The sequence below is a fragment of the Apteryx mantelli genome, chromosome 3 (genome assembly GCF_036417845.1).
Source record: "Apteryx mantelli isolate bAptMan1 chromosome 3, bAptMan1.hap1, whole genome shotgun sequence".
Taxonomy (NCBI): domain Eukaryota; kingdom Metazoa; phylum Chordata; class Aves; order Apterygiformes; family Apterygidae; genus Apteryx; species Apteryx mantelli.
Window position 1 is genome coordinate 10141464 of NC_089980.1, and position 20694 is coordinate 10162157.

The following is a 20694-nucleotide window of genomic DNA, read 5'->3' on the forward strand; positions in this document are numbered from 1 at the left end:
TTCCGTTTGTGCCCGTTGCCTCTCGTCCAGTCACTGGGCACCGCTGACAAGAGTCTGGCCCCATCCCCTTCACAGCCTCCCTTCACGTAGCTCAACGCCTTCATACGTTCTCCCCTCAGCCTTCCCTTCTCCAGGCTGAACAGTCCCAGCTCGCTCAGCCTTTTCCTCCTGTCACTCTACTCCTTTGATCACCTCAGTCCCTTGATCATCTTTGCTGGACTCACTCCAGTAGCTCCAGAGTTCCCCTCTGCTGCGGTGCCCAGACCTGGACACAGCACTCCCGCGGTGCCCTCACCAGGGCTGCGCAGAGGCCAAGGATCACCTCCCTCCGCCTGCTGGCCATGCTCTTCCTAATGCAGCCCAGCACACCATTGGCCTCCTTTGCCACAAGAGCACACTGCTGCCTCGTGGGGAACTTGTTGTCCACCAGGACTGCCAGGTCCTTCTCTGCAGGGCTGCTCTCCAGCACGTCAGCCCCCAGCCTGGACTGGCGCATGCGGTTATTTCTCCCCGGGTGCGGGGCTCTGCGCTTCCCATTACGGAACGCCATGTGCTTCCTCTCTGCCCATCTCTCCTGACTGTCGAGGCCCCTCTGAATGGCAGCACAGCCCTCTGGTGTAAGAGCCCCTGCTCCCAGTTTTGCATCATCAGCAAACTTGCTGAGGGCGCACTCTGTCCCTTCGTGCAGCTCACTGAGGAATAAGTGGAGCAGGACTGGAGACACTACTGATCCCTTGGGCTACACCATGAGCTACAGGCCTCCAGCTAGACTTGGTGCCACTGATCACAGAGCCCCCTGAGCTGCCCCACAAGGTCCCCGTGTGCACAGAGGAGGCGAGATGCAGCCTGGCTGGGACCAAGGAGAACACAGGCACCTTCGTACCTCCAGAGCAGAGTGCGAAGCCAAAGCCAGAGGCTGGTGGGCCACCCTGCAGCACGTGGTGTGGGGCCAGTGTCCCCTGCCCACCATGTCCATCCTCTGCTCCCAGCTGCCATGCCGCCATCCCTCTCTGGTGTGGCCACCCCCGGAGCGCTGTGTGCAGTTCTAGACTTCCCAGCAGAGGAGAGCTATGGAGCTACTGGAGTAAGTCGAGCAAAGGGCTACTAAGACGATGAAGGGACTGGAGCATCTCTCGTCGAAGGAAAGGCTGCGTGAGCTGGCACTCTTCGGCGTGCAGAAGAGAAGACTGAGGGCTAAGCTAATCAATGTGTATAAGTAGCTGGAGGGAGGCTGTAAAGAGGATGGCGTTGGATTCGATGCTCTCCAGAGGTGTCTTCCAACCTCAACCATTCTGTGATTCTGGGATTCCTGATCTCAGCTCTTTCCCTCTTTCATTTCCCAGCTCCTCGGGAGGCAGCAATATGAAACTCTTTTCTTTTCTCAGTAGCACAGCCTACACAGTGCAAGTGCTATCAGAAGGTCATCGAGACGGGATGCTTTTGAGGCTGGGGCAGTGCTGGGAGCCCCTGTGCGCTCCTGCCAGGTGCCCTGCAGCTCCTGGGCTTGGCGCGGCCCCGCTTGCATCACAGTGGGGCAATTCTCGCCCCAGCAACGTGACTGTACCGGGGCTGCAGGCTCAGTCCCTGCGCACTGCTTGGGGCAGCACGAGGGCTCCCGGCTCTCCCCCAGGAGCATGCGCAGGTTTCCCAGTGCCCCCTCGGCACCAGCCATGGAGAGGCGAGGCTGGGTTCAGAAGAGGGTGCCACAGCACCGTCTGGTATGAGGCGCCAGGTGTCCCAGGGCGGTTGGGGTGGGGGGAGGCAGGCCAGGAGCTGAGGCCAGGGCCGGGACAGAGCCCCCATGGCTGGCTGGATGAGGATTGGCCCTCCCCCGCCCCACTGGGCCCCAGGGGGTGGCAGCAGGGGGTGGCGGGGACCAAAGCGGTCCCTCAGCTGCTGTGGCCACAACAGCTGCTCCATCCTGGGTGCCCCTGGCTCAGCACAGAGAGCTCAGCTCTGGCCTGTCCCCTCTCCCCGCAGGGCATCCTTGCCCGTTTCCTCACCCTCCTGGGCACTATGCTGCGGGACTCGTGGCAGCTGTGTGTCAGCCAGCTGAAGGCCAGGGTGGCCAGCCAGTGGCGTTCCGGAGGAGGAAGAGTGAAGGCCACACGTGTGCGGCCGGGTAAGAGCCTCGTGGCCGTACGCCCCCGCGGGCATGGCACAGGATGTGCAGTCAGACCCTGGCATGGTGCTTGGTGTCATGGGCCCGTTTTGGGGTCTGCAGTGCAACAGCACTCCTCCCATAGGGACAACCCTTGCCAGGGGATGCTAGCTGTGGCAGTCGGGCTGACGGCAGCCCCATTGCGTCTTGCAGGAACCATGTGTGACCGCCGCAGGCAGCCACCTGTCCTCAATCTGAGCCCTGCTCCCCGCTGGAGGAAGCTGGGCGGCTCCTTGCTGGAGCAGGTCATTGCCACCTCGGTGAGTTCCCAGCCTGCTTTGGGCTGCGGGAGCCTCCCAGCACCCCCATCACTGATGCTGGCTTGCTGGGTTTCCCACAGACGTTGACTCAAGTTCCCAGTGAAAGACGACGGCAGACGCAGCAGGCTTTGGGCATCCTGTGGCGACGTCCCCCGGACACGCATGTTCCCTGTGAGGTAGGAGAAAAGGCTGTTGCGTACCCTTCTTTCTCCCTCCTTGTCTCCCCAGCACCTGCCGGCCTCTGTTTCCCCTTGTGGTACACAGCACTGGCCCCCAGGCAGCTTGGGGGCCAGGTCAGAGGAGGGTCGGTCTTGAGGCTCTCCAAGCAGCAGGGCTTGAGCTGAAGTCGCCAGTCAAAGTGCAGCACTGGAGCAGGGCTCCCCGGGTTGTGCCCAGGGAGGACGAAGCGGCGGCGCTGTGCTATGGGACAGGCTGGGGCTGCTGGGGGTGTAAGAGCACAAAAACTGACCGAGGACAGAGGCTCGCTCGGGAGCTTGGAGGGAGCCCCGTCCCCCTTTGCTGAAGGCCGTGGACCGCATGTCATTGCAGTCCCTGACGAAGAGCAGCCGGGCACCGAAGCCCCCCAGGACAGCAGCCCCACGGGGATACCTGGGGAACACCACGCTGTCGCTCCCTGACGTGCCAGCACGTCCGGTCTGCGTAAGAGGAGTGGTCAGGGGCCAAGAGTCGCACCTGCGTGTCCCCACGGTACCAAGGAAGGGCTTGGGAAGCAGGGGGATGGGCAGCACTGGGGGCCCTGCAGCCCCCCCGGGCGGGGGGGGTGAGTCGGGGGCAATGTGGGGTGGGAGCTGCAGTGCTAGGTGCTGCTGAAGTGAGGGGGTTTCTCATGGGTCTGGGCTCACTGCTGGAGCTCGACTGGGATGTTTCAGGGCTGGAGGGAAGAGTGGTGTAGGCTGGGGTGTTTCAGGGCCAGAGCTAAGGGCTGGGCTAGATGGGGTTGCTTGGGGCAAACCCCGAGTCACGCTGGGCCAACGCTCCCTGCGTTGGGAGCGTGTGCCCTGGGCCATCGACTGCAACAGCCCTGCCAGGAGCCCGGGGCCCTGCTGGGGCACCTGGGGCCCCGAGCCAGACACCTGCCCTCCCCTGCAGCTCCGCACGGACACTGCACCAGTGATGGCCCTGGGTTTGAGCACCCTGAGCTGCCAGACCCGCCGCATCCGCCAGTGCCTGGAGCAGCTTTCAAGCTCACCAGAGGTGAAGCGGGTGCCCCTTCTGCATCAGGCGGGTGGGCAACACTGCATGGAGGGGACAGGGCAAGGGTACAGCAGCCCAGTCTGGCACCCTGACGCATTGGGGCAAGCAGGAAGGGAACGGGAGCAGTTTGCAGCAAGCTGTCATGGAATTTGGGATCTTGGGGTTATTCCCTTGGGGTTTTCCTGCCTTGGGGCTATTCCCTTGGGGTAGGATCGGTGCCTGCACCCTAGAAGCCAGGCACCCATCTCCAGAGGGCCGACGAAGGCTGGATCTGACCCACAGTACTGACAATTTTATCCTTTTTCAGACTCTGAAAATGTGCAAGATGCTGCTGCCAGCCCACAAACCAAGCCTGAGCAGTGTAAGCGCCACTCACAGCCCTCCCGCTTCCTTACCCATTGCTGCTGCCTTGCGATGCAGGGCTTGGCCAGGTCCATGCAGACAGGCTGATTAGCCCCTTTGCAGCATGAGGTGGGGAGGGCACAGCTGCAGCAGGCCCTGTTGCGCTGGCTGTCCCAAGGTGGCCGGGGGGGGGGGCAATCACCTTGCCACACGCTCGAGTGGAGCACCCGAGCACGCGCAGGAAGCAGAGGTTTCCTGCTGGTCTCTCCATGCTCGGAGAGCTGAGCATCCCGCTGATCATCCTGGGGCTGCTGCAGGAGGTGCTGCGCTGGGACCCCATGTCAGGGCTCGGACTCACAGCAGGATCCGTGTGCCTGGGACAACTGTCCTGCCTGCTGGGCTTGTCCCACCCCCATGGTGCTGGAGGGGATGCGCCCACGCCTTCCCCTTGCTGTGCAGACGAAGCTCCTTACTGATCCGCGTTGCCTGGCTTCGCGCCTTGTGGAGAGGAAACCCACAAATGCGGCCAGCGAGACCCCGCGGAGGCTCCCAGCGAAGCGGCGACAGGCATCGCCTGCGGCCCATGAGCTCCCTGTGCTGGTGAGGGCTGGGGACAGGGCAGCGCAGGCCCCGCGCAGGGCCAGGGATCTCTGGGGGACCAAGTGCCATGTGCCCCAGGGAGGGGGATTTCTGGCAGGGGTGAACAGGAGCCACCAGGCAGCAGGGCTGCCCGTACCCATGCCAGCGCTGAGCAGCGCAGCGATGTGCCGGCAGCGCTGCCTGCTCTGTGCCGGGAACGGCCCCTTGTCCCCTTTCCTGGGGTCTCTGAGTGAGGGCCCCGAGTGGGGTGCAGCAGCATGTCTCACTGCACCATCAGGCACATGGGGGGGGCACACCTGAGCTCTGCAGTGACCGCGAGACACCCATATCAGGGTGATTGGGGCCCCACCCACGCTCCTGTTTGCACACGGCACCGTGCCAGCTGGTGGGACGGGACCAAGGCGGTTGCAGGTTGAGCTTCCCGGGGAGGTTTCTGTGCGCAGCCAGGGATCCTGGCGGGGAGCGGGGAGGTCAGTCAGGAGTGGGCATTTGAGCATCTGCAGCCAAACATGGTCTGAGGCCCCTCGAGGGCTTGCTGGCTGGGAGACGGTAGCTGGGAGAGGGTGGCTCAGGCCGCGTCTGGCGCTGTCAGAGCGCCGCAGCTCTGTTCAGGAGCATGCTGGGGACCGGGAAAGGGGCTCCCTCCAGCGCGACAGCCTGAGCCCAGCTCTGGCCCTTAGGCATGGTTGATGCCGAGGGTCTCAAAAGAGGGCCTGTTTCTCTTTTTCAGGCTCCAAAGAGGGCCAGGAGGGCCGAACGGCACACTGACCCAACACAGGCCCAGGCAAGCGGTGCGATCTGTGCCCAGGTATCCCCAAACACATGACCGAGGCCACGGGCTTTGGCAGGACAGGTTTTGTCGGGACTCTGCCACTGGGCCTGGGCTCCCAGGGGTAGTGCAGGCCCGTGCTCGGCTCCTGCTCTTGCTCCAGCCAACAGGCATTAATCACAGCCCGAGGCTGACATCCGGCACAGCTGCAGCCCACGCGGAACAGGAGAGCATCTTTCCTGCTCCCCATCGGGCCTACCGACCCCTTGTCCTTTTCCCCCTCCCCATTGCCTCACGCTGACCCCACTGGTGCCCGTAGTCCCTGCAGGGCTTCGCAGCTTCCCTCGCCTGGACTCCTGACGCAGCCAAGGACTGCCGTCCTCGAGCAGGCCTGAAAATGAGGAGCATGCGAGGCCACTACCAGGCCAAGGAAGATGAGGAGGTGAGAGCCTGCGTGTGGCAGTTGTCGGGCAGCCATGGGCTGCGCCAGACTCCTGGCTTCTCCTCCACCTTTCCCCGAGTCTAGCACACCCCTGCGCTGCTTGTGGGCCGGACACGGCCAGGCTTTGCAGCAAGGGGCGATGTGAGGCCCCTGGCCGGCGCCCGCAGCCAGGGCAGGGCTTGCCCACATGCCATCGTGGTGGTGATGGCGGCCTTGGAGGGACATGGGGAGATTACTGTGGACCCCAGAGCTCATCTCGGCATATGTGACCACAGGAGTCGGCACTCCCCGACCTGGCCCACATCCGTCTGGAGATCACCACGCTGCCAACCTTCATGTGACCACGGCAAGGAGGTGTGTCAAGGCTCACGGGGCTCGCGGGCCGCCCCGCACCCGCTCCCCACCGCTGCTGAGAAAGGGCGTCTGGACGGGGAGCCACTGGGGAGACGAGCACTGGAGGGACAGCTCTTGCTGGCGCTCTGCTCAGCAGTGGGCGCTCCCAGCCCCATAGCGCAGCGTGCAGTGGGAGTGCAGGCAGGAGAGCCTAGATCCCTTGTGTAAAGTCCTGGCAGATGCCGGGGGGCGGGGGTGGTGGCGGGAGGCACCCAAAGAGAGAGCATGCTGCAGAGGGCAGGAGCATCTCGTGTGCTGTAAGAGCCTGCAAAGCGGAGGGGGCAGACGTTGAGCCCCAGCCCCTCGCAGGCAGCCCCAGCTGCCGCTTCTGCTCCAGTTCAGCACAAATGGGCTTCCCCGAGGCTTGTTCTGGGCAGCACTCTGGTAAGAAGTGCTCTGTTGGGAGAGGAACAGCCCTGCTCTAAGCCCGCTAACACTGATGGGAGCGGAGCTCCCCACTGCCACCAAAAGAGCAGGCCTGCAGCCCCAAGGCATCCTTTTTGGAGCAAGATCACAAAGCCAGGAACTTATGTCAGCAGCAAGTTTTGTGAGCTGAACTCTGAAAACCTTGCCTTTAGCTCCAGCAGATGAGCAAGCACCACCAGAAGAGCAAGCCCCCTGCTCAAGCAGGCTCACCGAGAGCAGGTTGCCCAGGATCCTGTGCAGATGGCTTTGGAATAGCTCCAAGGATGGCGACTCCACAAGCTCTCTGGGCAACCTCTTCCAGTGCTCTGTCACCCTCACAGTAAACAAGCTTTTCCTCCTGTTCAGACCGAGCTTCCTCTGTTTCCGTTTGTGCCCGTTGCCTCTCGTCCAGTCACTGGGCACCGCTGACAAGAGTCTGGCCCCATCCCCTTCACAGCCTCCCTTCACGTAGCTCAACGCCTTCATACGTTCTCCCCTCAGCCTTCCCTTCTCCAGGCTGAACAGTCCCAGCTCGCTCAGCCTTTTCCTCCTGTCACTCTACTCCTTTGATCACCTCAGTCCCTTGATCATCTTTGCTGGACTCACTCCAGTAGCTCCAGAGTTCCCCTCTGCTGCGGTGCCCAGACCTGGACACAGCACTCCCGCGGTGCCCTCACCAGGGCTGCGCAGAGGCCAAGGATCACCTCCCTCCGCCTGCTGGCCATGCTCTTCCTAATGCAGCCCAGCACACCATTGGCCTCCTTTGCCACAAGAGCACACTGCTGCCTCGTGGGGAACTTGTTGTCCACCAGGACTGCCAGGTCCTTCTCTGCAGGGCTGCTCTCCAGCACGTCAGCCCCCAGCCTGGACTGGCGCATGCGGTTATTTCTCCCCGGGTGCGGGGCTCTGCGCTTCCCGTTACGGAACGCCATGTGCTTCCTCTCTGCCCATCTCTCCTGACTGTCGAGGCCCCTCTGAATGGCAGCACAGCCCTCTGGTGTAAGAGCCCCTGCTCCCAGTTTTGCATCATCAGCAAACTTGCTGAGGGCGCACTCTGTCCCTTCGTGCAGCTCACTGAGGAATAAGTGGAGCAGGACTGGAGACACTACTGATCCCTTGGGCTACACCATGAGCTACAGGCCTCCAGCTAGACTTGGTGCCACTGATCACAGAGCCCCCTGAGCTGCCCCACAAGGTCCCCGTGTGCACAGAGGAGGCGAGATGCAGCCTGGCTGGGACCAAGGAGAACACAGGCACCTTCGTACCTCCAGAGCAGAGTGCGAAGCCAAAGCCAGAGGCTGGTGGGCCACCCTGCAGCACGTGGTGTGGGGCCAGTGTCCCCTGCCCACCATGTCCATCCTCTGCTCCCAGCTGCCATGCCGCCATCCCTCTCTGGTGTGGCCACCCCCGGAGCGCTGTGTGCAGTTCTAGACTTCCCAGCAGAGGAGAGCTATGGAGCTACTGGAGTAAGTCGAGCAAAGGGCTACTAAGACGATGAAGGGACTGGAGCATCTCTCGTCGAAGGAAAGGCTGCGTGAGCTGGCACTCTTCGGCGTGCAGAAGAGAAGACTGAGGGCTAAGCTAATCAATGTGTATAAGTAGCTGGAGGGAGGCTGTAAAGAGGATGGCGTTGGATTCGATGCTCTCCAGAGGTGTCTTCCAACCTCAACCATTCTGTGATTCTGGGATTCCTGATCTCAGCTCTTTCCCTCTTTCATTTCCCAGCTCCTCGGGAGGCAGCAATATGAAACTCTTTTCTTTTCTCAGTAGCACAGCCTACACAGTGCAAGTGCTATCAGAAGGTCATCGAGACGGGATGCTTTTGAGGCTGGGGCAGTGCTGGGAGCCCCTGTGCGCTCCTGCCAGGTGCCCTGCAGCTCCTGGGCTTGGCGCGGCCCCGCTTGCATCACAGTGGGGCAATTCTCGCCCCAGCAACGTGACTGTACCGGGGCTGCAGGCTCAGTCCCTGCGCACTGCTTGGGGCAGCACGAGGGCTCCCGGCTCTCCCCCAGGAGCATGCGCAGGTTTCCCAGTGCCCCCTCGGCACCAGCCATGGAGAGGCGAGGCTGGGTTCAGAAGAGGGTGCCACAGCACCGTCTGGTATGAGGCGCCAGGTGTCCCAGGGCGGTTGGGGTGGGGGGAGGCAGGCCAGGAGCTGAGGCCAGGGCCGGGACAGAGCCCCCATGGCTGGCTGGATGAGGATTGGCCCTCCCCCGCCCCACTGGGCCCCAGGGGGTGGCAGCAGGGGGTGGCGGGGACCAAAGCGGTCCCTCAGCTGCTGTGGCCACAACAGCTGCTCCATCCTGGGTGCCCCTGGCTCAGCACAGAGAGCTCAGCTCTGGCCTGTCCCCTCTCCCCGCAGGGCATCCTTGCCCGTTTCCTCACCCTCCTGGGCACTATGCTGCGGGACTCGTGGCAGCTGTGTGTCAGCCAGCTGAAGGCCAGGGTGGCCAGCCAGTGGCGTTCCGGAGGAGGAAGAGTGAAGGCCACACGTGTGCGGCCGGGTAAGAGCCTCGTGGCCGTACGCCCCCCGCGGGCATGGCACAGGATGTGCAGTCAGACCCTGGCATGGTGCTTGGTGTCATGGGCCCGTTTTGGGGTCTGCAGTGCAACAGCACTCCTCCCATAGGGACAACCCTTGCCAGGGGATGCTAGCTGTGGCAGTCGGGCTGACGGCAGCCCCATTGCGTCTTGCAGGAACCATGTGTGACCGCCGCAGGCAGCCACCTGTCCTCAATCTGAGCCCTGCTCCCCGCTGGAGGAAGCTGGGCGGCTCCTTGCTGGAGCAGGTCATTGCCACCTCGGTGAGTTCCCAGCCTGCTTTGGGCTGCGGGAGCCTCCCAGCACCCCCATCACTGATGCTGGCTTGCTGGGTTTCCCACAGACGTTGACTCAAGTTCCCAGTGAAAGACGACGGCAGACGCAGCAGGCTTTGGGCATCCTGTGGCGACGTCCCCCGGACACGCATGTTCCCTGTGAGGTAGGAGAAAAGGCTGTTGCGTACCCTTCTTTCTCCCTCCTTGTCTCCCCAGCACCTGCCGGCCTCTGTTTCCCCTTGTGGTACACAGCACTGGCCCCCAGGCAGCTTGGGGGCCAGGTCAGAGGAGGGTCGGTCTTGAGGCTCTCCAAGCAGCAGGGCTTGAGCTGAAGTCGCCAAAGTGCAGCACTGGAGCAGGGCTCCCCGGGTTGTGCCCAGGGAGGACGAAGCGGCGGCGCTGTGCTATGGGACAGGCTGGGGCTGCTGGGGGTGTAAGAGCACAAAAACTGACCGAGGACAGAGGCTCGCTCGGGAGCTTGGAGGGAGCCCCGTCCCCCTTTGCTGAAGGCCGTGGACCGCATGTCATTGCAGTCCCTGACGAAGAGCAGCCGGGCACCGAAGCCCCCCAGGACAGCAGCCCCACGGGGATACCTGGGGAACACCACGCTGTCGCTCCCTGACGTGCCAGCACGTCCGGTCTGCGTAAGAGGAGTGGTCAGGGGCCAAGAGTCGCACCTGCGTGTCCCCACGGTACCAAGGAAGGGCTTGGGAAGCAGGGGGATGGGCAGCACTGGGGGCCCTGCAGCCCCCCCGGGCGGGGGGGGTGAGTCGGGGGCAATGTGGGGTGGGAGCTGCAGTGCTAGGTGCTGCTGAAGTGAGGGGGTTTCTCATGGGTCTGGGCTCACTGCTGGAGCTCGACTGGGATGTTTTAGGGCTGGAGGGAAGAGTGGTGTAGGCTGGGGTGTTTCAGGGCCAGAGCTAAGGGCTGGGCTAGATGGGGTTGCTTGGGGCAAACCCCGAGTCACGCTGGGCCAACGCTCCCTGCGTTGGGAGCGTGTGCCCTGGGCCATCGACTGCAACAGCCCTGCCAGGAGCCCGGGGCCCTGCTGGGGCACCTGGGGCCCCGAGCCAGACACCTGCCCTCCCCTGCAGCTCCGCACGGACACTGCACCAGTGATGGCCCTGGGTTTGAGCACCCTGAGCTGCCAGACCCGCCGCATCCGCCAGTGCCTGGAGCAGCTTTCAAGCTCACCAGAGGTGAAGCGGGTGCCCCTTCTGCATCAGGCGGGTGGGCAACACTGCATGGAGGGGACAGGGCAAGGGTACAGCAGCCCAGTCTGGCACCCTGACGCATTGGGGCAAGCAGGAAGGGAACGGGAGCAGTTTGCAGCAAGCTGTCATGGAATTTGGGATCTTGGGGTTATTCCCTTGGGGTTTTCCTGCCTTGGGGCTATTCCCTTGGGGTAGGATCGGTGCCTGCACCCTAGAAGCCAGGCACCCATCTCCAGAGGGCCGACGAAGGCTGGATCTGACCCACAGTACTGACAATTTTATCCTTTTTCAGACTCTGAAAATGTGCAAGATGCTGCTGCCAGCCCACAAACCAAGCCTGAGCAGTGTAAGCGCCACTCACAGCCCTCCCGCTTCCTTACCCATTGCTGCTGCCTTGCGATGCAGGGCTTGGCCAGGTCCATGCAGACAGGCTGATTAGCCCCTTTGCAGCATGAGGTGGGGAGGGCACAGCTGCAGCAGGCCCTGTTGCGCTGGCTGTCCCAAGGTGGCCGGGGGGGGCAATCACCTTGCCACACGCTCGAGTGGAGCACCCGAGCACGCGCAGGAAGCAGAGGTTTCCTGCTGGTCTCTCCATGCTCGGAGAGCTGAGCATCCCGCTGATCATCCTGGGGCTGCTGCAGGAGGTGCTGCGCTGGGACCCCATGTCAGGGCTCGGACTCACAGCAGGATCCGTGTGCCTGGGACAACTGTCCTGCCTGCTGGGCTTGTCCCACCCCCATGGTGCTGGAGGGGATGCGCCCACGCCTTCCCCTTGCTGTGCAGACGAAGCTCCTTACTGATCCGCGTTGCCTGGCTTCGCGCCTTGTGGAGAGGAAACCCACAAATGCGGCCAGCGAGACCCCGCGGAGGCTCCCAGCGAAGCGGCGACAGGCATCGCCTGCGGCCCATGAGCTCCCTGTGCTGGTGAGGGCTGGGGACAGGGCAGCGCAGGCCCCGCGCAGGGCCAGGGATCTCTGGGGGACCAAGTGCCATGTGCCCCAGGGAGGGGGATTTCTGGCAGGGGTGAACAGGAGCCACCAGGCAGCAGGGCTGCCCGTACCCATGCCAGCGCTGAGCAGCGCAGCGATGTGCCGGCAGCGCTGCCTGCTCTGTGCCGGGAACGGCCCCTTGTCCCCTTTCCTGGGGTCTCTGAGTGAGGGCCCCGAGTGGGGTGCAGCAGCATGTCTCACTGCACCATCAGGCACATGGGGGGGGCACACCTGAGCTCTGCAGTGACCGCGAGACACCCATATCAGGGTGATTGGGGCCCCACCCACGCTCCTGTTTGCACACGGCACCGTGCCAGCTGGTGGGACGGGACCAAGGCGGTTGCAGGTTGAGCTTCCTGGGGAGGTTTCTGTGCGCAGCCAGGGATCCTGGCGGGGAGCGGGGAGGTCAGTCAGGAGTGGGCATTTGAGCATCTGCAGCCAAGCATGGTCTGAGGCCCCTCGAGGGCTTGCTGGCTGGGAGACGGTAGCTGGGAGAGGGTGGCTCAGGCCGCGTCTGGCGCTGTCAGAGCGCCGCAGCTCTGTTCAGGAGCATGCTGGGGACCGGGAAAGGGGCTCCCTCCAGCGCGACAGCCTGAGCCCAGCTCTGGCCCTTAGGCATGGTTGATGCCGAGGGTCTCAAAAGAGGGCCTGTTTCTCTTTTTCAGGCTCCAAAGAGGGCCAGGAGGGCCGAACGGCACACTGACCCAACACAGGCCCAGGCAAGCGGTGCGATCTGTGCCCAGGTATCCCCAAACACATGACCGAGGCCACGGGCTTTGGCAGGACAGGTTTTGTCGGGACTCTGCCACTGGGCCTGGGCTCCCAGGGGTAGTGCAGGCCCGTGCTCGGCTCCTGCTCTTGCTCCAGCCAACAGGCATTAATCACAGCCCGAGGCTGACATCCGGCACAGCTGCAGCCCACGCGGAACAGGAGAGCATCTTTCCTGCTCCCCATCGGGCCTACCGACCCCTTGTCCTTTTCCCCCTCCCCATTGCCTCACGCTGACCCCACTGGTGCCCGTAGTCCCTGCAGGGCTTCGCAGCTTCCCTCGCCTGGACTCCTGACACAGCCAAGGACTGCCGTCCTCGAGCAGGCCTGAAAATGAGGAGCATGCGAGGCCACTACCAGGCCAAGGAAGATGAGGAGGTGAGAGCCTGCGTGTGGCAGTTGTCGGGCAGCCATGGGCTGCGCCAGACTCCTGGCTTCTCCTCCACCTTTCCCCGAGTCTAGCACACCCCTGCGCTGCCTGTGGGCTGGACACGGCCAGGCTTTGCAGCAAGGGGCGATGTGAGGCCCCTGGCCGGCGCCCGCAGCCAGGGCAGGGCTTGCCCACATGCCATCGTGGTGGTGATGGCGGCCTTGGAGGGACATGGGGAGATTACTGTGGACCCCAGAGCTCATCTCGGCATATGTGACCACAGGAGTCGGCACTCCCTGACCTGGCCCACATCCGTCTGGAGATCACCACGCTGCCAACCTTCATGTGACCACGGCAAGGAGGTGTGTCAAGGCTCACGGGGCTCGCGGGCCGCCCCGCACCCGCTCCCCACCGCTGCTGAGAAAGGGCGTCTGGACGGGGAGCCACTGGGGAGACGAGCACTGGAGGGACAGCTCTTGCTGGCGCTCTGCTCAGCAGTGGGCGCTCCCAGCCCCATAGCGCAGCGTGCAGTGGGAGTGCAGGCAGGAGAGCCTAGATCCCTTGTGTAAAGTCCTGGCAGATGCCGGGGGGCGGGGGTGGTGGCGGGAGGCACCCAAAGAGAGAGCATGCTGCAGAGGGCAGGAGCATCTCGTGTGCTGTAAGAGCCTGCAAAGCGGAGGGGGCAGACGTTGAGCCCCAGCCCCTCGCAGGCAGCCCCAGCTGCCGCTTCTGCTCCAGTTCAGCACAAATGGGCTTCCCCGAGGCTTGTTCTGGGCAGCACTCTGGTAAGAAGTGCTCTGTTGGGAGAGGAACAGCCCTGCTCTAAGCCCGCTAACACTGATGGGAGCGGAGCTCCCCACTGCCACCAAAAGAGCAGGCCTGCAGCCCCAAGGCATCCTTTTTGGAGCAAGATCACAAAGCCAGGAACTTATGTCAGCAGCAAGTTTTGTGAGCTGAACTCTGAAAACCTTGCCTTTAGCTCCAGCAGATGAGCAAGCACCACCAGAAGAGCAAGCCCCCTGCTCAAGCAGGCTCACCGAGAGCAGGTTGCCCAGGATCCTGTGCAGACGGCTTTGGAATAGCTCCAAGGATGGCGACTCCACAAGCTCTCTGGGCAACCTCTTCCAGTGCTCTGTCACCCTCACAGTAAACAAGCTTTTCCTCCTGTTCAGACCGAGCTTCCTCTGTTTCCGTTTGTGCCCGTTGCCTCTCGTCCAGTCACTGGGCACCGCTGACAAGAGTCTGGCCCCATCCCCTTCACAGCCTCCCTTCACGTAGCTCAACGCCTTCATACGTTCTCCCCTCAGCCTTCCCTTCTCCAGGCTGAACAGTCCCAGCTCGCTCAGCCTTTTCCTCCTGTCACTCTACTCCTTTGATCACCTCAGTCCCTTGATCATCTTTGCTGGACTCACTCCAGTAGCTCCAGAGTTCCCCTCTGCTGCGGTGCCCAGACCTGGACACAGCACTCCCGCGGTGCCCTCACCAGGGCTGCGCAGAGGCCAAGGATCACCTCCCTCCGCCTGCTGGCCATGCTCTTCCTAATGCAGCCCAGCACACCATTGGCCTCCTTTGCCACAAGAGCACACTGCTGCCTCGTGGGGAACTTGTTGTCCACCAGGACTGCCAGGTCCTTCTCTGCAGGGCTGCTCTCCAGCACGTCAGCCCCCAGCCTGGACTGGCGCATGCGGTTATTTCTCCCCGGGTGCGGGGCTCTGCGCTTCCCATTACGGAACGCCATGTGCTTCCTCTCTGCCCATCTCTCCTGACTGTCGAGGCCCCTCTGAATGGCAGCACAGCCCTCTGGTGTAAGAGCCCCTGCTCCCAGTTTTGCATCATCAGCAAACTTGCTGAGGGCGCACTCTGTCCCTTCGTGCAGCTCACTGAGGAATAAGTGGAGCAGGACTGGAGACACTACTGATCCCTTGGGCTACACCATGAGCTACAGGCCTCCAGCTAGACTTGGTGCCACTGATCACAGAGCCCCCTGAGCTGCCCCACAAGGTCCCCGTGTGCACAGAGGAGGCGAGATGCAGCCTGGCTGGGACCAAGGAGAACACAGGCACCTTCGTACCTCCAGAGCAGAGTGCGAAGCCAAAGCCAGAGGCTGGTGGGCCACCCTGCAGCACGTGGTGTGGGGCCAGTGTCCCCTGCCCACCATGTCCATCCTCTGCTCCCAGCTGCCATGCCGCCATCCCTCTCTGGTGTGGCCACCCCCGGAGCGCTGTGTGCAGTTCTAGACTTCCCAGCAGAGGAGAGCTATGGAGCTACTGGAGTAAGTCGAGCAAAGGGCTACTAAGACGATGAAGGGACTGGAGCATCTCTCGTCGAAGGAAAGGCTGCGTGAGCTGGCACTCTTCGGCGTGCAGAAGAGAAGACTGAGGGCTAAGCTAATCAATGTGTATAAGTAGCTGGAGGGAGGCTGTAAAGAGGATGGCGTTGGATTCGATGCTCTCCAGAGGTGTCTTCCAACCTCAACCATTCTGTGATTCTGGGATTCCTGATCTCAGCTCTTTCCCTCTTTCATTTCCCAGCTCCTCGGGAGGCAGCAATATGAAACTCTTTTCTTTTCTCAGTAGCACAGCCTACACAGTGCAAGTGCTATCAGAAGGTCATCGAGACGGGATGCTTTTGAGGCTGGGGCAGTGCTGGGAGCCCCTGTGCGCTCCTGCCAGGTGCCCTGCAGCTCCTGGGCTTGGCGCGGCCCCGCTTGCATCACAGTGGGGCAATTCTCGCCCCAGCAACGTGACTGTACCGGGGCTGCAGGCTCAGTCCCTGCGCACTGCTTGGGGCAGCACGAGGGCTCCCGGCTCTCCCCCAGGAGCATGCGCAGGTTTCCCAGTGCCCCCTCGGCACCAGCCATGGAGAGGCGAGGCTGGGTTCAGAAGAGGGTGCCACAGCACCGTCTGGTATGAGGCGCCAGGTGTCCCAGGGCGGTTGGGGTGGGGGGAGGCAGGCCAGGAGCTGAGGCCAGGGCCGGGACAGAGCCCCCATGGCTGGCTGGATGAGGATTGGCCCTCCCCCGCCCCACTGGGCCCCAGGGGGTGGCAGCAGGGGGTGGCGGGGACCAAAGCGGTCCCTCAGCTGCTGTGGCCACAACAGCTGCTCCATCCTGGGTGCCCCTGGCTCAGCACAGAGAGCTCAGCTCTGGCCTGTCCCCTCTCCCCGCAGGGCATCCTTGCCCGTTTCCTCACCCTCCTGGGCACTATGCTGCGGGACTCGTGGCAGCTGTGTGTCAGCCAGCTGAAGGCCAGGGTGGCCAGCCAGTGGCGTTCCGGAGGAGGAAGAGTGAAGGCCACACGTGTGCGGCCGGGTAAGAGCCTCGTGGCCGTACGCCCCCCGCGGGCATGGCACAGGATGTGCAGTCAGACCCTGGCATGGTGCTTGGTGTCATGGGCCCGTTTTGGGGTCTGCAGTGCAACAGCACTCCTCCCATAGGGACAACCCTTGCCAGGGGATGCTAGCTGTGGCAGTCGGGCTGACGGCAGCCCCATTGCGTCTTGCAGGAACCATGTGTGACCGCCGCAGGCAGCCACCTGTCCTCAATCTGAGCCCTGCTCCCCGCTGGAGGAAGCTGGGCGGCTCCTTGCTGGAGCAGGTCATTGCCACCTCGGTGAGTTCCCAGCCTGCTTTGGGCTGCGGGAGCCTCCCAGCACCCCCATCACTGATGCTGGCTTGCTGGGTTTCCCACAGACGTTGACTCAAGTTCCCAGTGAAAGACGACGGCAGACGCAGCAGGCTTTGGGCATCCTGTGGCGACGTCCCCCGGACACGCATGTTCCCTGTGAGGTAGGAGAAAAGGCTGTTGCGTACCCTTCTTTCTCCCTCCTTGTCTCCCCAGCACCTGCCGGCCTCTGTTTCCCCTTGTGGTACACAGCACTGGCCCCCAGGCAGCTTGGGGGCCAGGTCAGAGGAGGGTCGGTCTTGAGGCTCTCCAAGCAGCAGGGCTTGAGCTGAAGTCGCCAGTCAAAGTGCAGCACTGGAGCAGGGCTCCCCGGGTTGTGCCCAGGGAGGACGAAGCGGCGGCGCTGTGCTATGGGACAGGCTGGGGCTGCTGGGGGTGTAAGAGCACAAAAACTGACCGAGGACAGAGGCTCGCTCGGGAGCTTGGAGGGAGCCCCGTCCCCCTTTGCTGAAGGCCGTGGACCGCATGTCATTGCAGTCCCTGACGAAGAGCAGCCGGGCACCGAAGCCCCCCAGGACAGCAGCCCCACGGGGATACCTGGGGAACACCACGCTGTCGCTCCCTGACGTGCCAGCACGTCCGGTCTGCGTAAGAGGAGTGGTCAGGGGCCAAGAGTCGCACCTGCGTGTCCCCACGGTACCAAGGAAGGGCTTGGGAAGCAGGGGGATGGGCAGCACCGGGGGCCCTGCAGCCCCCCCGGGCGGGGGGGGTGAGTCGGGGGCAATGTGGGGTGGGAGCTGCAGTGCTAGGTGCTGCTGAAGTGAGGGGGTTTCTCATGGGTCTGGGCTCACTGCTGGAGCTCGACTGGGATGTTTTAGGGCTGGAGGGAAGAGTGGTGTAGGCTGGGGTGTTTCAGGGCCAGAGCTAAGGGCTGGGCTAGATGGGGTTGCTTGGGGCAAACCCCGAGTCACGCTGGGCCAACGCTCCCTGCGTTGGGAGCGTGTGCCCTGGGCCATCGACTGCAACAGCCCTGCCAGGAGCCCGGGGCCCTGCTGGGGCACCTGGGGCCCCGAGCCAGACACCTGCCCTCCCCTGCAGCTCCGCATGGACACTGCACCAGTGATGGCCCTGGGTTTGAGCACCCTGAGCTGCCAGACCCGCCGCATCCGCCAGTGCCTGGAGCAGCTTTCAAGCTCACCAGAGGTGAAGCGGGTGCCCCTTCTGCATCAGGCGGGTGGGCAACACTGCATGGAGGGGACAGGGCAAGGGTACAGCAGCCCAGTCTGGCACCCTGACGCATTGGGGCAAGCAGGAAGGGAACGGGAGCAGTTTGCAGCAAGCTGTCATGGAATTTGGGATCTTGGGGTTATTCCCTTGGGGTTTTCCTGCCTTGGGGCTATTCCCTTGGGGTAGGATCGGTGCCTGCACCCTAGAAGCCAGGCACCCATCTCCAGAGGGCCGACGAAGGCTGGATCTGACCCACAGTACTGACAATTTTATCCTTTTTCAGACTCTGAAAATGTGCAAGATGCTGCTGCCAGCCCACAAACCAAGCCTGAGCAGTGTAAGCGCCACTCACAGCCCTCCCGCTTCCTTACCCATTGCTGCTGCCTTGCGATGCAGGGCTTGGCCAGGTCCATGCAGACAGGCTGATTAGCCCCTTTGCAGCATGAGGTGGGGAGGGCACAGCTGCAGCAGGCCCTGTTGCGCTGGCTGTCCCAAGGTGGCCGGGGGGGCAATCACCTTGCCACACGCTCGAGTGGAGCACCCGAGCACGCGCAGGAAGCAGAGGTTTCCTGCTGGTCTCTCCATGCTCGGAGAGCTGAGCATCCCGCTGATCATCCTGGGGCTGCTGCAGGAGGTGCTGCGCTGGGACCCCATGTCAGGGCTCGGACTCACAGCAGGATCCGTGTGCCTGGGACAACTGTCCTGCCTGCTGGGCTTGTCCCACCCCCATGGTGCTGGAGGGGATGCGCCCACGCCTTCCCCTTGCTGTGCAGACGAAGCTCCTTACTGATCCGCGTTGCCTGGCTTCGCGCCTTGTGGAGAGGAAACCCACAAATGCGGCCAGCGAGACCCCGCGGAGGCTCCCAGCGAAGCGGCGACAGGCATCGCCTGCGGCCCATGAGCTCCCTGTGCTGGTGAGGGCTGGGGACAGGGCAGCGCAGGCCCCGCGCAGGGCCAGGGATCTCTGGGGGACCAAGTGCCATGTGCCCCAGGGAGGGGGATTTCTGGCAGGGGTGAACAGGAGCCACCAGGCAGCAGGGCTGCCCGTACCCATGCCAGCGCTGAGCAGCGCAGCGATGTGCCGGCAGCGCTGCCTGCTCTGTGCCGGGAACGGCCCCTTGTCCCCTTTCCTGGGGTCTCTGAGTGAGGGCCCCGAGTGGGGTGCAGCAGCATGTCTCACTGCACCATCAGGCACATGGGGGGGGCACACCTGAGCTCTGCAGTGACCGCGAGGCACCCATATCAGGGTGATTGGGGCCCCACCCACGCTCCTGTTTGCACACGGCACCGTGCCAGCTGGTGGGACGGGACCAAGGCGGTTGCAGGTTGAGCTTCCTGGGGAGGTTTCTGTGCGCAGCCAGGGATCCTGGCGGGGAGCGGGGAGGTCAGTCAGGAGTGGGCATTTGAGCATCTGCAGCCAAGCATGGTCTGAGGCCCCTCGAGGGCTTGCTGGCTGGGAGACGGTAGCTGGGAGAGGGTGGCTCAGGCCGCGTCTGGCGCTGTCAGAGCGCCGCAGCTCTGTTCAGGAGCATGCTGGGGACCGGGAAAGGGGCTCCCTCCAGCGCGACAGCCTGAGCCCAGCTCTGGCCCTTAGGCATGGTTGATGCCGAGGGTCTCAAAAGAGGGCCTGTTTCTCTTTTTCAGGCTCCAAAGAGGGCCAGGAGGGCCGAACGGCACACTGACCCAACACAGGCCCAGGCAAGCGGTGCGATCTGTGCCCAGGTATCCCCAAACACATGACCGAGGCCACGGGCTTTGGCAGGACAGGTTTTGTCGGGACTCTGCCACTGGGCCTGGGCTCCCAGGGGTAGTGCAGGCCCGTGCTCGGCTCCTGCTCTTGCTCCAGCCAACAGGCATTAATCACAGCCCGAGGCTGACATCCGGCACAGCTGCAGCCCACGCGGAACAGGAGAGCATCTTTCCTGCTCCCCATCGGGCCTACCGACCCCTTGTCCTTTTCCCCCTCCCCATTGCCTCACGCTGACCCCACTGGTGCCCGTAGTCCCTGCAGGGCTTCGCAGCTTCCCTCGCCTGGACTCCTGACGCAGCCAAGGACTGCCGTCCTCGAGCAGGCCTGAAAATGAGGAGCATGCGAGGCCACTACCAGGCCAAGGAAGATGAGGAGGTGAGAGCCTGCGTGTGGCAGTTGTCGGGCAGCCATGGGCTGCGCCAGACTCCTGGCTTCTCCTCCACCTTTCCCCGAGTCTAGCACACCCCTGCGCTGCCTGTGGGCCGGACACGGCCAGGCTTTGCAGCAAGGGGCGATGTGAGGCCCCTGGCCGGCGCCCGCAGCCAGGGCAGGGCTTGCCCACATGCCATCGTGGTGGTGATGGCGGCCTTGGAGGGACATGGGGAGATTACTGTGGACCCCAGAGCTCATCTCGGCATATGTGACCACAGGAGTCGGCACTCCCTGACCTGGCCCACATCCGTCTGGAGATCACCACGCTGCCAACCTTCATGTGACCACGGCAAGGAGGTGTGTCAAGGCTCACGGGGCTCACGGGCCGCCCCGCACCCGCTCCCCACCGCTGCTGAGAAAGGGCGTCTGGACGGGGAGCCACTGGGGAGACGAGCACTGGAGGGACAGCTCTTGCTGGCGCTCTGCTCAGCAGTGGGCGCTCCCAGCCCCATAGCGCAGCGTGCAGTGGGAGTGCAGGCAGGAGAGCCTAGATCCCTTGTGTAAAGTCCTGGCAGATGCCGGGGGGCGGGGGTGGTGGCGGGAGGCACCCAAAGAGAGAGCATGCTGCAGAGGGCAGGAGCATCTCGTGTGCTGTAAGAGCCTGCAAAGCGGAGGGGGCAGACGTTGAGCCCCAGCCCCTCGCAGGCAGCCCCAGCTGCCGCTTCTGCTCCAGTTCAGCACAAATGGGCTTCCCCGAGGCTTGTTCTGGGCAGCACTCTGGTAAGAAGTGCTCTGTTGGGAGAGGAACAGCCCTGCTCTAAGCCCGCTAACACTGATGGGAGCGGAGCTCCCCACTGCCACCAAAAGAGCAGGCCTGCAGCCCCAAGGCATCCTTTTTGGAGCAAGATCACAAAGCCAGGAACTTATGTCAGCAGCAAGTTTTGTGAGCTGAACTCTGAAAACCTTGCCTTTAGCTCCA